This window comes from Pteropus alecto, unplaced genomic scaffold (genome assembly GCF_000325575.1).
Source record: "Pteropus alecto unplaced genomic scaffold, ASM32557v1 scaffold413, whole genome shotgun sequence".
In the NCBI taxonomy this organism is placed as follows: domain Eukaryota; kingdom Metazoa; phylum Chordata; class Mammalia; order Chiroptera; family Pteropodidae; genus Pteropus; species Pteropus alecto.
In genome coordinates this window covers 3,126,048-3,142,551 of record NW_006434120.1, presented here as the reverse complement: position 1 = coordinate 3,142,551, position 16,504 = coordinate 3,126,048, and the positions used below count along the sequence as shown (strand labels likewise).

Below are 16,504 nucleotides of genomic sequence, written 5' to 3'. Positions count from 1 at the left end.
ACACACACACACACACATACCAAATCTAGTTATTTTTCTATACTTTTTTTGTTTAACAAATTCATAAAAAGTAATTTTATCTTTTTTAGGTCTGTGAAGTGTCAGACCTCAAGATGGACAACAAGTGTTTAATTAGATACAGCATCTAGTCTACCACTGAAATCATAAACCTATACAACATTTATTGAAATTTGTTGGTAAGAATGTGATGTTTTTCCTACAAACTCACTGGTCTACATTCCTTTTTAAAAGTGCAAGCTTACAGTTTATTTTTTAGATATTGACTATATCTTTGTTCTATCAAGTAACTTTGATAGTTTCTTTTCCCTGTAGCTAATTGATACATTAAAAAACAATGATAAAATCCTCCTCAGAGGTTACTTAAATGGTTCATGACTATATTAGTTAATTAGGTATCAGTGAAAGAGAATACACTGTTTGTTCTGCAGTTGGGTAGATTCTTTTAATGAAAGATCAACATAAGTATTTTATTATCATACATATTTTGGATGACCCTTTAAAAATCATATAAGGCAAAGAGAAACTAAAAGGTTTTTTTTCCCCGTATGTGATTTTTAAAGTATGCCAATATTAGTTACATGCGATAAAGTTTATACATGCATCAGGAAATGTACTTCTCTTTTGGGAAATTTACTTTGCATAGTTTAGAACCCCAATTTCTGGAAGTGGTTAGAACAGATTCATATATGTATAGCATTTTCAACTCTGATTTTGTTAAGATTATGGAGGTATAAGGTTTTTTCCCTATATAAAGAATTGTTTTGCTTCCAAATTCTTGGCCGCAGATTATGGAACTGAATTAAAATTTCTTTACAATTAATAATGGTTAATATTTACTAAGGAAGTATAAACATTTCCATCCCTTTATCAATAAAGATTCCTGGAAATAGATAAATCCATTTATTTCAGTTATCTACTGAATTTTCAGTTATCTGAAATCTGACAATGCTAGCCTTAGATGAAATATTAAATACAATGTTTTTGAAACATTATTTTAAAAATAATATAAATTTCATAAGAGCTTAATAAAGGAAATTTAACCTATTCAGGTTTAGAATCATAGACTCTTAATATTGAAAACATGACTCTTTGTAACTGCCACCATTTTCCAAGTGCCCCGCTACAGCTCATTCCCACCTACATGTGATAACGCTTTAAACATGACATCTATTATTTTCAACCAGAAGACAACTGAATCCCCACTCCTTAAATATCCTTTTAGTTTCTTTAATGGCTTTATGATTTAAACCCTTCACTGTCCTGGCTTCTTTCTTCTGGTTATTCTTCAGTTTAATAGGGCCGTCTCAAAACGTGACTCCCAGAATGATAAATCATATGCCATATATGGTCTGAAATATACCAAAGGTTGGTTAACTTTTTGTCCTAGCCAATAAAATGTTTGTATTTGGGGTACAATTTTAGATAATAAAAAGGACTGTAAATAGAAATAGATCATATTCTTGGCCTTTTATCAAAAGAAAATTGAAGAGTTTAAATAAAGTAAACTATACAACAGAGAGAAAGAACCAGGAATCTATTAACAATTCATTTCTTACTTATTTTTAGTAAACAAAAATCAAAACCCTCTGGTCTCTAGATGATATGACTGAGGATATATAACCAGTTTTCTATGACACTTGAGAACTATATTTCTATACTTAAAATGTGGAAAAATCTTTCTTGTAGAATGAATCTATAGGGAAATAAAAAGAGTAAAATATAGCACATGTAAAATATAGCACATTCTCCTTTGGCAAAGAAATGCTTACATGTTAGAAACAAATTAACTTTTTAAGGCAGCTCCGAAGAAGTAATTTATTTTAAATAGGTGAACAGTTTACAGCTCTTGTGGGAACACTTTTTCCTTATTTTTCTTCATCATAGAATCAGGCCCTATGTTTTTAATTTAAGTCCTTTAATTTTTGCTGTTAACATTTAATTTACTTGATGACCCCATACTGTTAACTTTTGACCCTATGAACTCATGATAGTATAAAGTGCAAGACTACTAATATAGTATGAGAAACAAAACCTTTTCCTGATAAGAAATTCTTGTAGCATGTAGTTAATTATAATGATCCCCCATGTACCTTTATTTTTATATAAAATTGAAATTCCTAAAGTTTAATTCTTTAGATGTAAAAAATATTAGTACAGACAGTTGTCAATTATTCTAAAATTCAAGGCTTCTACTAAATCACTTGCTATAAAAATACTTTGTACATCGCTTTTATTTGCCCTTAAAGCTAGACCTGTGGACTTGCTTTTGAACATCCTCCTGCCCAAGTTATAAAATATGCATTAAAGAAAATTTTAAAAAATCAGGAACGATTGGAAAGCATTGCTTCTGAAGGCCCCTTAACAATATACCACTTTCCTCCCTCCTTCCCAATTGACAAAGGAAGGCTCTATACTTCTCTTTTGTATGTTAGCATTATTGAATTTCATTCATTTAGTAGTATTGAATACTGTATTTTGCTGTTCTTCAGGAAAACTGCAGTTTATATTTGTGGACTAGAGGGTCTATCTTTCAGAAATCAGAGAACATGGGATCCCTCTGACCCACCTAGGTGACACTACTCTTACTGTAAGGGTAGCCAGAAGGGTGCATTCACTCATCATTTTGGGGTGAAGAATAGGTAGAAACTGATGGAGCATAGACGGGTTAAGTATTGTCTATGACAGTAGGATAGGAGTGAAAGGAAGTTCAGTTTATAGGGAATCTAATTCCTAGATGTGGTGTATGTATAGGTGTGTGTGTGGTATGTGTTTTAAAGAAATTCTGGTGAACTAACAAGGTATAAAAATTATGTTTTGTTATATAAGATTAATATGAATCCTATTATTTATTGAGTTAACATGAAGCTTAATAATTATTATGGATATGTTTAAACATGCCATGTTTACTTTATTCAAAAGTGAACAGATAACCAACAACTGCTGTTTGCTAAACATTATCAGGGACAGGGGTACAAACAAGGTTTCTGATCTCTGGGAATAGTGCAAGCTATATATGTTTCCATATAAACCTTCATGGTTTGTTAATAAGGTAACATGGTTGTCATTTCATAATTTCAATACTGGGGGAATGTTGTAAAACGTACATTATTTTTTTTTTTAAATAAATGGAAGTGTCTTTTATGTGGTTTTACAGTCATGGTGGGAGATGAGATTTTGGACTAGGGAAGTGATGGTTGGGATAGAGATGAGAGAGAAGTCTAGAATAATTCCCTAGTTCTTGGTTTGGTTGTACAGCAGGTTGGAAGGGCAGCAGACCAGGCCGCACAGCAGGAGGTGAGCAGCGGGCAAGTGAGCAAAGCTTCATCTGTATTTGCAGCTGCCCTCTAGTGCTAACATCACTGCCTCGGGTCCACTTCAGATCATCAGGCATTAGATTCTCATAGGAGCACCAGTCTCTAGTACCCAAAAGGTTGGGGACCACTGTTGTAGAGTACAATGGTCATATAATTAATTGAGATAGAGACAAACAGAGAAAGAATAGGGCTTCAGGGAGTGAGTGAATGAGTGTGTGTGTGTGTGTGTGTGTGTGTGTGTGTGTGTGTGTGTAAAAGTGTGGGATAGAAAACTGAGAAAGGGGAAGATGAGAAGCTCAATGAGGACATATTTGAATATGGAAGATTAAGTGCCAATGATATATATCCATGTAGAGAGTTCAGTAGGGAGTTCAACATATGCATCTGAGACTTAGGAGAAAAGCCTTGGCTTGAAGTAGATATGACTAAATAGGTGGTAGTTGAAATTAAAGGGATAATGGATGCTATTACTCATAGAGACTGAATACAGTGAGAGGAAATGAAAATCGACATTAGTGAATGGGCAGGGAAGAGTGCTCAGTGTCAGAGAAGCCAATAGGGGAGAGGTTTCAGGAGGAAAGAAATTAGAAGTATCAGAAAATAAAGACAGGTCAAGTAAATTGAAAAAGATATGGGATTTGGCAATTTTGTCATAATTAATATTTGCCAGAACACTTTCAATGGATCGATAATAGCAGAATGCTGTTTGTGTTAGGTTGAATAGTATATTAAAACAGAAAGGTTACAATAGATTTATATTATTTCGAGGCTCCTCATTTCTTTTTAAAAACAGAAATAAAGATGATAATTTTTGGAAGGGGTTACAGAATTGAATAGGAGATTCTATAGTAATGAGTGTTTAATATAAGGGGCAAGCAGCAGAGAGGAGAGATTAAAAAGAGGGGAGATAAAGGTAAAGCAAGATTCTCTAGGAATATGGGATCAAGGGTGCACAGAAAGGAATTGACTTGGAAAAAGAGAAAGGAGATTCTTTCTCTGCAATTAGGAGGAAGGAGGTGAAGATAATTGTATAACTTGCAAATGTGGAGCAAGAGGTGAGGGAGGTACATAGCTGATAGTTTTGATTCTTTTCTGATAAAAGAGGTATAAGAGAGAAGGGCATAGGTGAAGTAGCAAGTTTGAATTGAATTAGGATGGTATAAAATATATGCTCTAAGGAATGGGACAGGGACTTAACTAGGGGGCAAGGTTATTAGCAGGAGAGACTGAAACATCTGGGAATCTAGCGTGGATAAGAAAAGCTATGAAGCTATGTGGGAGATTGTGGTTTGAAAGGAAAGGGAATACTTGAGGAATGGAAGTTTAAATAAAGGTAAGAAAGCAGGTGTTTAGGAAGTAATGGAGTGAAGAAAAACTAGAATGATAAGTCATGGAGTCTAAGGCTGTCGAACAATTTTCTGGTGATCAGAAGGTTGAGGGTCTGGCCCTGGGCATGGATTGCTGAATGAAGTGACTGTAAGCTGGCAGAGTCTAGAATTCATGGTTGTTGGATGGGTTGTCATATTGACACTGAAGTGGCACCCAATGGCTGAAAATGTAGGGAGACACATACTGAAAGCCAAATGCCAAAGTCTTCAATGAATAAAGGAGGGAATGATGGGCAATTATGTAATGAGAATGAAAGAAAGGAGTAAAAATTTTCCAAGATTGTTGATTAAGCCCTTTTTCCCCCTCTCACAAATTAAGAGTCACAAGGGTAAGGACTATGTCTTAGTTAATGCTGCAAATATTTGTTGAATTTAAGAATAAACAAATGATTACCTCATCATTTTTAATAGGTATTTATTCATATTAAGTATTTCTGAAAACTTTGGGTTTTTATTATTATAAGCAAATACAAATGAGCAATATGTATTATTCCTAACAATAAATATTCAGCTATAATATACTTTAGTGACTGAATATGTATTCTATTATAGAATATAAGGGTATACTGTATTTTAAGCAGTTTTTTTATTTTGGGGTATTTATGTTGATTGCAACCAATTTTTTTCTACTGGTGAAGGAATAATCTAATAGTTAAATTTTTGCCTTATTTGGTTAGGATGCAGTCTTAGAAGTGGATTTTTTGATAAGGCCTTCATGGCAAGTTCATTATCTTTTAGGCCTATTTCTAATGGGTTTGTTTATTTGCTTTCGCATTCTGTCCTGGATTGGAATCAGAAATTGGACAGTGCTGTAAGTACTGATTGATGCAGGCATGCTAATGGCAACAAGAGTGAGAAATGGTAAGTAAAAGTTCTTCACAAGAATAATGATGGGTGTTTTAAGAACTTAGAGTCAAGTACATTTTTCATAAGCACAATAAGAGGGAATTTATGAGTTAAATAACAGGATATAGTGGTCAATTCAGAAATGCATATTCTAATTAAATAAAAACTTTTATGAGTAATCTGTATTTGTTAACAGCATCCAATGTTAGGAGACATTTTAATAAATCATGTGTAATCATCAAGGTCACTCCTCAAACTCTTTCACAAAAGTGTAGTTAATAGCAGAGAAGAATGAATAATTGCTTAGAAGCTTGGTCTCAAAGCTAGAATTTTCTACTTTCATATTTTGTCTTAAATTTAATATAAATGTTACATTATATACCATAATAGTCATATGTTTAATATAAATATAATGCTTAAAAATTAAAAAATATCTCATGAAATTGATATCTGAGAAGATGCCCCATGTTTATTCAGTCACTTTTAACATGCTGGCAAACTACAATGTCCCCCTACCCCAAGCTGGACTTTCAGAGGTTCTAGGTTATTTCATGGTTGTATAATATTCTTCTTTTCCATTTTCACTTCTACTCTTTAGCCAAGGCTATTTATAGTAGTGCATGGCAGAGAATAGATTAATTGATGCTTACCCACTTTTAACTTGACAGTGTCACAGAGACTGAAAATTCAGAGTGAAAATTCAATATCATCACACACTGCATTAGAAGAAATGTTGAAGAAAGTTTTTCAGACGAAAGGCGAATGATACCAGATGGAAATATATATTTACACAAAGAAATGATAAGGTAACTATATGGGTAAATGTGAAAGATTTTTTTATCCATTTAATCCTCTTTTAAAGATAATCAATTGTTTAAAAATAATAACACTGTATTGTGTGTGATTATAACATGCATAAGTAAAATACATGACAACAATAGCATAAAGATTGATTAATTCGAAGATGTAGACTATAAATCCTAAAGCAACCAGTAGAATAACAAAACAGTTATAGTTAATAAGCCAACAAAGGAGAAAAAAATGGAATCACAAAAAAGTACTCAATCTAAAAGGAAAGCAGCAAAAAGAAAAAAGGGACAGATGGAACACTTAGAACAGATGGAACAAATAGAAAATAGCAAAATGACAAACTTAAATCTAATCATATCTATAATAACTTTAATTGTAAATGATCTAAAAAATCCTAATTAAAAGGCAGGGATTGTCATATTGGATGGAAAGCAAGGTCCAACACACTTTTATATGCAAAGACAAAAACGTTAAGAATAAGAGGATGGAAAAAATATACCATGCTGATGCTAAGACTAGTCAAAAGAATACTGGTGTGGCTATATTGACATGAAATAAATTAGATTTGAGAGCAGAGACTATTATCAGGGATAAAGTAGTCCATTTCATATTAATAAAGGGGCCAATTAATGAGGATATAATCTGAAATGTTATGATCCAAATAACAGAGCTTCAAGGTATATGATGCAAAAACTGATAGAACTGTGAGAAGGAAACAGATTTTAAGATCTCTCCTTCAGTAATTGCTAGAACAAGTTGAAACTTAGCAAGAATATAGTAAACTCAAATAGTACTATCCACCAATATTATCTAACTGACTTTTGTAGAACACTCCACTAACAAAAGTAGAATACACATTCTCTTTAAATTCTACATGAAACATTTACCCAAAGAAACCATATTCTAGGCTAGGGGTCAGCAAACGATGGCTCTGGGGCCAAATATAGATTGGTTTTGTATAGCCTATAAACTAAGAATGGTTTTCATGGTTCGAAAGAATCCTCCCCCACCCCACCCCCCGCCCAAAAAGAGAAAATATGTGATGGAGACTGTATGTGACCCACAAAGCTTAAAACAGTTTACTATCTGATGCTTTACTTACAGAAAAAAATTTGCTGACTTCTGTTTTAGGCCATAAAACATGTCTCAACACATTTTAAAGGATTCAAGTCATGCAAAGGAAATAAATATTTGGAAACAAAACGACATGCTTCTGTATAACCCATTGATAAAGAAAGACTCAAAAGTGAAATTAGAAAGTATTTTGAACTGAAGGAAAATAAAAATATAACATATCAAGTTTTGTATAAATGAAATGCTTGTATTAGAAAATACACAGTCTCAAATCAATGACTTCAACTTCACTTTAAGAAACTAGGAAATAACTAATTAAACTCAGAAGCAAAAGAAATAATAAAGATCGAAGTGATGATTAGTGAAATGGAAAACAAAAATCACTTGAGAATGTCTATGTAATCAAAACCTGGTTCTTTGAGATTAGTAAGATTGATCAACTTTTAGCCAAACTGGTCAGGAAAAAAAAGTGAAAAGGCACATATCAGGAAGACCAATATCAGGAATGAGAGAGGTGACATAAATACAAATTCTACAGATATTTGAAGGACAATAAGGGAATATTATGAACAAGTTTAGGCCAAAAAAATTCAACAACTTAGATGAAATAGCCCAATTCCTTGAAAGATATAAACTACCAAAGCTCACTCAAAAAGAAATAGATAACCTGAATAATCATATATGTTTTTTAAAAATGGAAATAGTGATTCAGAACATTTGCACTTCTGATTCATAGGGCTTCACTGGTAAATCCTTCCAAACAATTAGGGGAAAAATAATATTATACATAAACTCTTCCAGAAAAGCGAAGAAGTAGGAATATTTTCCAACTTGTTCTTTGAAGCCAGCATTACCCTGATACCCAAACCACACAAAGACATTAAAAAACAAAACAAAACAAAACTCAGACCAGTTTCCCTCACGGACAGGAATGTAAAAATTCTAAAAAAATTTCATCAAATCAAATCCAACAATATATAGGAAGGACAAACAATATTATTGGGTGAGGGTTTTCCAAGAATACTTGGTTTAACATTTAAAAATTAATCATTGTAACTCATATTAAAAAAGAAAAACTGATCATCTCAATAGATGAAGAAAAAAACATGACAAAATCCAATATTCATTCCTGATTTTAAAAACTATCAGCAAACTAAGAATGGAAGGGTATTTCTTCATCCAGATAATGGACATCTACAAAAACCTGCAGATATCCTCATACGTACAGTGAAAGACTATATGCTTTCCCCTTAAGATAAGGAGCACAAAGATGTCTGCTTTTACCACTTTTATTTAACATTGTAGGTTCTGACCAGTATAATCAAGCAAAAAGAGAAATAAAACACATTCAGATTGGAAAGGAAGAGATGAAACTGACATAACTATCTATCCATTCCACTTGGTGGTATCTACAAAAAGCTACTAAAACTGACAAGTAAATTTAGCAAGATTGCAGGATACATGGTAAATACAGCAATCATTTATATTTCTACATTCTAGCAACAAACTGAATATGAAAATGCAAAAAAAAAGTGATATTTACAATAGCATAAAAATATGAAATACTTAGGAATCAAAAGATATGAAAGATCTGTACACTGAAAACTGCAAATATTGCTGACAGGAATTAAAGACAACTTAAATAATTGGAGAGATTTATCTGACTCATGGATTCATATTATTAAGATGTCAGCTCTCCCTAAATTGGTCTACAGGTTCAACACAGTCCAAATTAAAATCTCAATAGGCTTTAAAAAAATTGACAAGCAGTTTCTAAAATTCGTATAGAAGTGCAAAAATCTAGACTAGCTAAAATAACTAACTAGACAAAAGATCAAAGTTGGAGGGCTGACACAACCTGATTTCAAGCCTTATTATAAATCTGCAGTAATCAAGAGTGGTATTAATATAAAAATAGACAAACAGATCAATGCAACAGCAAGCAGAGTCCAGAAATAGACCCACATATATAAGGATAACAGATTTTTGACAAAGTGCAAAGATAATTCAGTGCAGTAGATTTTTTCAATACATGGTGCTGGAAGAGCTGGATATCCATATAAAAAATATAGACTTTGATTCATGTCTCATACCGTGTGCAAAAATTAACTCAAAATTGATTATAGACCTAAATGTAAAACCTAAAATTACAACTTCTAAGAAACCTAAAATTACAACTTCTAAAAGAAAATATAAGAGAATTTTTGTGACTGAGTTAGAGAATGATTTCTTAGATGTGACACCAAAAGCGCAATTTATAAATGAACAAATTGATAGACTGGACTTACTCAAATTTTACAAACTTCTGTTCTTCAAAAGCATTGCTAAAAAAAGGACAAACCACAGACTGGGAGAAATATTTTCGAAGAGTATAATAAATGATTTATATTTAGAAAGTAACAAAAACTCTCAAAACTCAATAATAAGAAAACAAAAATCTCAAATAAAAAGTGGACAAAAGACTTGAGTAGTTACTTCGCTAAGAAGATACCTGGACAGCAAATAAGCATATGAAAAGGTGCTCAACTTTATTAATCTCATTAGTCTTTAGGGAAACAAACAAAAAAAAACCCATGATGGAACAGCTAGGTATCTGTATATAAAAAAAATGTATACATATCTCTTAGACCAGCTAAAACCAAAAGTGGTGTTGAGGATGTGGATGAATTGGAGCTCTAATACACTCCTTGTAGGAATGTAAAATGATACAATCAGTTTGGAAAATAATTTGGGGATTTCTTAAAAAGTTAAACATACACCAACATATGATCTAGCCTTTCTATGCTAGTTATTTTCCCAAGAAAAGAAAGCATGTATTCCTATAAAGATCTGTACATGTTCATAGCAGCTTTATTTTTAACAGTCTCAAATTAGAAACAAATGATTATCAACAAATGAATGGATAAATTGTGATATATTCATACAGTGGAATACTACTCAGCAATAAAAGGGAATGAACTATTATATATGCAACAACATAGATGAATCTCAGTAGTCTGAGTGAAGATAGACAAAAAGTTGAGAACATACCATATGACTCTACATATATAAAATTCTAGAAAATACAAACTAATCTGTAAGGATAAAATACAGACCAGTGGCTGCCTGAGGAAGAGAGCTATGAGGAAGGAGGGATTATAAAGAGGCAGGGGAAACCCTTAGGGATGATATGCTCACTGTCTTATTCTGGTGATGGTCTCACTCAAATTCATTTTACTCTAAAATATCCATTCTACACTCAATCACCTCTATTTACATTTGTAGTTAGAGGGACTGATGGATGCTATAATATTACTGATAATTAATAGCTCAGTCTGTGTTATCCACTTTCCTCACACACCTTTACCACTCAATATGTTGTCTGGTATGTTTGTTGAGTATAGATTAGAGTATACATAGCACCAGCAGGCAACTATGAGCTCAAAATTATGTGTTGCTTTGTTTTGATGCAATTCCATTTGCAATATTCATAGTATTGCTATATTTTTGAAACTGAGAAATTGAAGAAGGATCTTTTTGGGCTAATAATAAAGCCAATAACTTATTTCTATACTTCTATAAGTAGAATTAAACAGGTATGTTCTTACATCTCTAAAATTGAACTGGAGGAAACTTTTCATTTTTTTTAGAAATTTTCCTCTCGTGTGTGTGTATTAATTATGGTTACTAGTCTAGAAGATATGAAATGTGATCAAAGTTACTCCAAATGGATTTTCTTGGTTAAAGTCAAGAGAGGAAGAAAACACAGAAACATTTCTCAGTTTCTGAAAAATTATTCCATTATTGGATACAGCTCAATCGACAAAAAACATATAATAAAATTGCTTCTAGGTGACTTTTGGGGGGAAAATAGGGTAATAGTTAAGAAAAGTATCATTGGAATCAGATCTGGACTCAAATCCTGGCTCTGCCTACTTACCAGCTATGTTACCTTGAAGACATAACTTAAATTGGGTCTCAGTTCTGCCCATCTGTGAAATGGGTTAGTAATACCTCATAGAATTGTTGTGAATACTAAATAAGATAACGAATATTTGAGCACTTAATACAATGTCCAACATACCGAATAAATGTTTCATTGCTAGCTACTATGAAGATACTTTATAGAAATACAGGAATCCAAAGCCATTTTAGATATCACAGATTCCAAGAAATTAGTTCAGAGATTATCAAACTCGATCTTTTCCTATTTAAAGAAACATGTAGGATAGCACATTCTAAAATCAAATCCTCTTTAAAGGTGGTTTTCTATTTACATAGTTCCATAGCCAAGATTTGCATTGAGGATAGAAATGCATATTGACCCTAACAGTTTTACATTAAAGCAAACTCCATATTTAAGAGCTAAATAGTTCAGATGGCCTATGTTAATATGTCTTTTTGTATTCTATGCTTTTTGAAGCCATAGCCTTTATACAAAAGTACATTGATCAAAGAAAAGTTGCAGGTATTTATTTTGTGTGTTTTATCTTAAGGCGCATAATTTGTGTAAGCTGGCTAGGAGCATATTCAATTAAAAATTCAGAACATTGAGTGAAATAATCCAGAAAAACTAAGTCTTTCAATATTATTCATTCATTTTGTTATTCTCACCTACTAAGGGGTCAGCCAAAATGAAGAGAATGTTTAATCAAGACCTGAAAGAGTTCCAAAGCTAGATCACCTCCTTTGAAATTGCTCTGAAATTCATTTTACAATCGAAGTTCCATACACAGCCATTTGATCTTCACTGCATTCCCTCATTAGTTCATAGTGTTTCAACCAGTTTCTACATGATGACTTTCATATGTGCATCAACAAGCCCAACAGCTTATCAAGAAAGCTTGAGTCCTCTATGTTCTAGTGACATCCCACTTAGATCTGACATTAAGTTCATTTTTTTTCCTTTAAGCTACTTCTTCCAATTTCTTGGCTATTGTTGATGACAATTTTTTTAGACCTACAAGCTTACACTCTTAGGTTCATTTCTTCACATTTTTCCCTTCTCATAGGTAAACCACTGTTAAACTTGTCACTTCTTATAATTATTTCTTTATAATTTACTTCACATGCCCTTTTCATTCTTAAAATGTTCATTTAATCCAAGCTCTTTAATGTCAAATTTGTATTACAGCCTTTTGTTTTGTTTTGTATTATATTGCATTGTATCACAGGCTCTTGGTATTCTCCCTGGCGCCTACCCAGCCTTATCTCCTCTCCTACCAGATTATACAGAGCATAAAATACTGTTTTTTTCATCAAACACTTTGTAGAGAAGTGTTGCTGGGTGAATAAGGAAAACCTGGTTAACTGAAAAAAGGGAATTTAAATGGGTCTCCTTTCCTTTCAGTGATTCTAAGAAGAGCAGAACCTTCAGAAATTAATTCACAACTTAAGACAAATACTGAATAGAGGATTATTGCTAAGAAGAGACCAATAGTATATGATAATAACCATTGGAAAGATAAAAGGAGACATAAAATTCAACTCCTGGTAGCCATTCTTTCCCTTTTCGCTCTCTACATACCTCAGCTGGGAATCTATAAATGTGCAGTACTTGTTTGTTATACTGGTCATTATTAAGTTATCTAGGAGGCTAGGAGAGCAATCTGTTCTGACTGTAGTGACGAAAGGAATTCAAGTCACACCAAATATCTTTATCCTGTTTAGAAACATCCTAGCATTTAAGGCCTCTTAGTTTAAGCCCATTACAAGTTATTTTCCTTTCTATTTCATTTTTCTCTACTCTCTTATGTTCTGTGTTCTATCAGATATCATGTCTGAGAGATGAACTGGCTATTCCTGCTCTGCAATAGTTTTATATATTGCTTTATCTCTTAGGGCCTTGAATAGTGCCTAGCACATAGTAAGCACTAAATAAATGTTTGATGAATGGTTATCTTTTCTCTATGGCAATCCAAATCCATCGCTATTTAAAAAAAATTTTACATGAGATTTGCCTATTCCAGTAAACTTCTATCCATTATCAATCTAGTTTTAAATCACTTCACCCCCCTTAGCAATTATTTATAGTTTGCATTTCATTACATTTATTATGTTACTTTTTACATACTTCCACAGCTTTCCTATATATGTTGAATTTTCAACTAAAAGATAATACCTCAAATATTATATACAGTACATGTCTCATGTGCTGCCGAAAGGCACTCAATAGATAGATCAGCTACCTCCTTTTAGATGTATTCTCTGGATCAGTGTGGCCCACACTTTTCAGTTTAGATAAACAAGTTCTAACATTTGCTATTTCACTCATATATTGAAACTTTGAGTAAAATTGTTCCTTCAGTGTTTAGTTTTAAGACCAATCAAGAAGTCTTAATAAAGACTTCCTAAAGAAAAACATTTTAAAGTTACAGAAGCATCTATATGTTGGTAACGTTCCTCCAGAAATAATTAATGTAATATGCAAGCTCTGGACTGGTCAATTTGGACCTTTTCTTGGAATCTCCATAGAAATGCCCATGTATCAGAGAACGAAATAGTGTTACATAGAAAATATTATTAACTATTAAAACCTTAATTTCTTCATGGAGAAAGACCAGAGATAATATCCTGGGTTTCTGAAGTACTTAAGCTATTCCTTAGTTGTCTCATGAAGGAATTAATATAGTGGAACATATTTAAGGAATGGCTGAGGTGTCAGAATTAGACTATAAAAAGCATTCGATTTTCAAATAACTAAAGCCATTCACTCTCTGGCCTAAATGTAAAACCTAAAATTACAACTTCTAAAAGAAAACATAAAATTTTTGTGACTGAGTTAGAGAGTGATTTCTTAGATGTGACAACAAAAGCACACTGTCATCTGGCAACAATAAAGTTGGGCGACCTAAACATTAAAGCAGTTTCTAATAATGCCAAATAAATAGCACGTCTTTTCTAGGTCATCTCTGTTGCCTCCTCCATGAAAGTGTACAACATTTAGGTTATTCTTCACATTTCCCCCATACCTCAAAGTGTGTAGTTGCCAAAGAAAAGGGTAATATTACTACTTGCCTTCGTGTAGTCATTCTAAATACACACAAAATCAGACATTAACATGAAAATGTGAAGGGAAGAAAACAAACTATAGAATTAAGTTTTAGTTTTACTGACATTTACATATCACTCTTCCTGTTTATGATTTCAGAAGTGCAACCATGCAGTGTTTCTGTTAAAAACAGTGTAACTGAGATCAGTTTGAGGATTAAAATGACAACTTACCTAAGAGGGGAAAAAAGCCACTAAACTTACTGTTGCCTTCCTTTGTGGAATTACTTTGTTGTGTAAAAAGTTGAATATTTTTTCAAACATCATTTACTAATAGTGCAGTTAAAAGGGAGCTTGATGGCTTTGTGCCCCTAAAACAAGCAACCAGACATGAGTCTTATTTCTGAATCTGACTAGTTAATGTAATAAGAAAACCAAGCCAAAACCCCTCGTGTGTGTGTGTGTGTTTATATGTAAAGGTATATATTTATATGTATATGTAAAGGAGATGCTTGCAAAAATTGCTTTTTTCCTCATTTTGAGGTTTCAGTTGACTATTGCAATGTATTCATTAACAATTCTCCTGAATGAGGGAAAGGGTAGAAGTGAATACAATTCTTAAATAAAAGCCCTTTTCTTTCACTATTATCTTGTTCTATTTGAAGCATAATTATGTGAATTTATTTTGGGGTATTTCGGAATTTGTGGGGGTGGGGGGAAGGAGGAGAGAGAGAGAGAGAGAGAAGCACCTAGATGAGCAATGACTGCTACCTAGTCATCAAACCATGTTCTCATTTTATTGGCCGTACATATAAACTTATTCCCAGCCTCCTTTGAAGTTAGGTATGGGCATGTGACTAAGTTGCAGGCAACAGAATGGGAATTATAAGCACTACTTTGAGTCCCCTCATCTAAAAATCTCCCCTGCCTACAGACTGAAATAGAGAAGATCCCCAGAGAGACCTTGGAATTTGGTACTGAAAGCCTAGGTACTGAAAGACCTTAGAAACTAAGTATTGAACTACTTTTTTATTTTAACAAGAAACAAATTTGAGTCATTCTACATTTTGGGGTTGATCTGTTATGGCAGTTAGCCTACACTAATTAATTCAATATACAACACATATGCAATGTCCCTTTGATGCACAACTACAGGTCATAATGTATGTAAATGGCATTTCCTGAAGCACAGTTAAGTGGCTACAGGTATGTATATGTATGGGATAGACATAAAGGTCATTCAGTAGGAGCTGTGCAATGCTCTGCCAAACTAACTCCAACTTGGGTTTTATTGCATACAAGCATCAATATATATTAAAAGCACTTCTTTTTTTTGTATCTGTGGTAATAGATTAAGGTGGAATAGATCATCCAACAAGAATCTTAAAGGCAAAATGTATACTTAGGATCAAATCAGACATCTTTCTTGGATTGGTTCAATTGTGTTAGCTATATACTCTTCTTATAAACTATGGCCTTCTGGCATGCATTAGGCCAAAAGAGAGTGTTAGGAGAACCCTCACTCTCCGCGCCCCGCCCCCCGTCCCCCCAACTTACTGCTATGAGTAATAAAAACTTTTCTGGGCTTCACTTTTCCTCATCTGTGAATGAGATTTGTGTTATATGACTTCAAAGTTCCCTTCACTAGAATTCTACGTATGACTCCAATGTCTGTAACTACTGGTAGAAATAACTGTTAATGTGAATGTTCCTTTGGATTCCAAATTGATACTATGGCAATGTTCCATAGTAACTTGAAGTTTTTTGCAAAGATTTTAACTTACAATTCACAATCAAAAAGGCATAACAGAGGTTCTACTCTTCTCCCAAACAAAAACTATCAAGTTGAAAAGATTTTTAACTCATTTGGGATATTTTTTTAGAGTAATTTTAAAGCAGTGTGTCACTTCTTTGATTTCTTTACTCAGTGAGTAGAGACATACCAAAGCTAATGCAGAATGTGCTATCTATTAAAATAATATACCATGTTATAAAAAAAAAAAGTAAAAAACTAGTGGATTATTTAGTTGTTGACTGAATTTAACAATTAAAATCTTAAATTTTACTTCTCTTAATTGTATA

At 32.9% G+C, this 16,504-nt stretch overlaps 1 long non-coding RNA gene across 1 annotated transcript in view; it reads left to right on the top strand.

The window, feature by feature from the left end:
- LOC107195471 overlaps positions 1–13,931 on the top strand; it is a 22,067-nt gene extending 8,136 nt beyond the window's left edge. The window contains exons 3-6 of the long non-coding RNA XR_001516624.2: positions 90–197; positions 5,520–5,584; positions 6,238–6,375; positions 12,055–13,931. This is a non-coding gene — a long non-coding RNA (uncharacterized LOC107195471). The remainder of the gene's footprint in view (positions 1–89; positions 198–5,519; positions 5,585–6,237; positions 6,376–12,054) is intronic.
- The last annotated feature ends 2,573 nt before the right edge of the window (positions 13,932–16,504 follow it).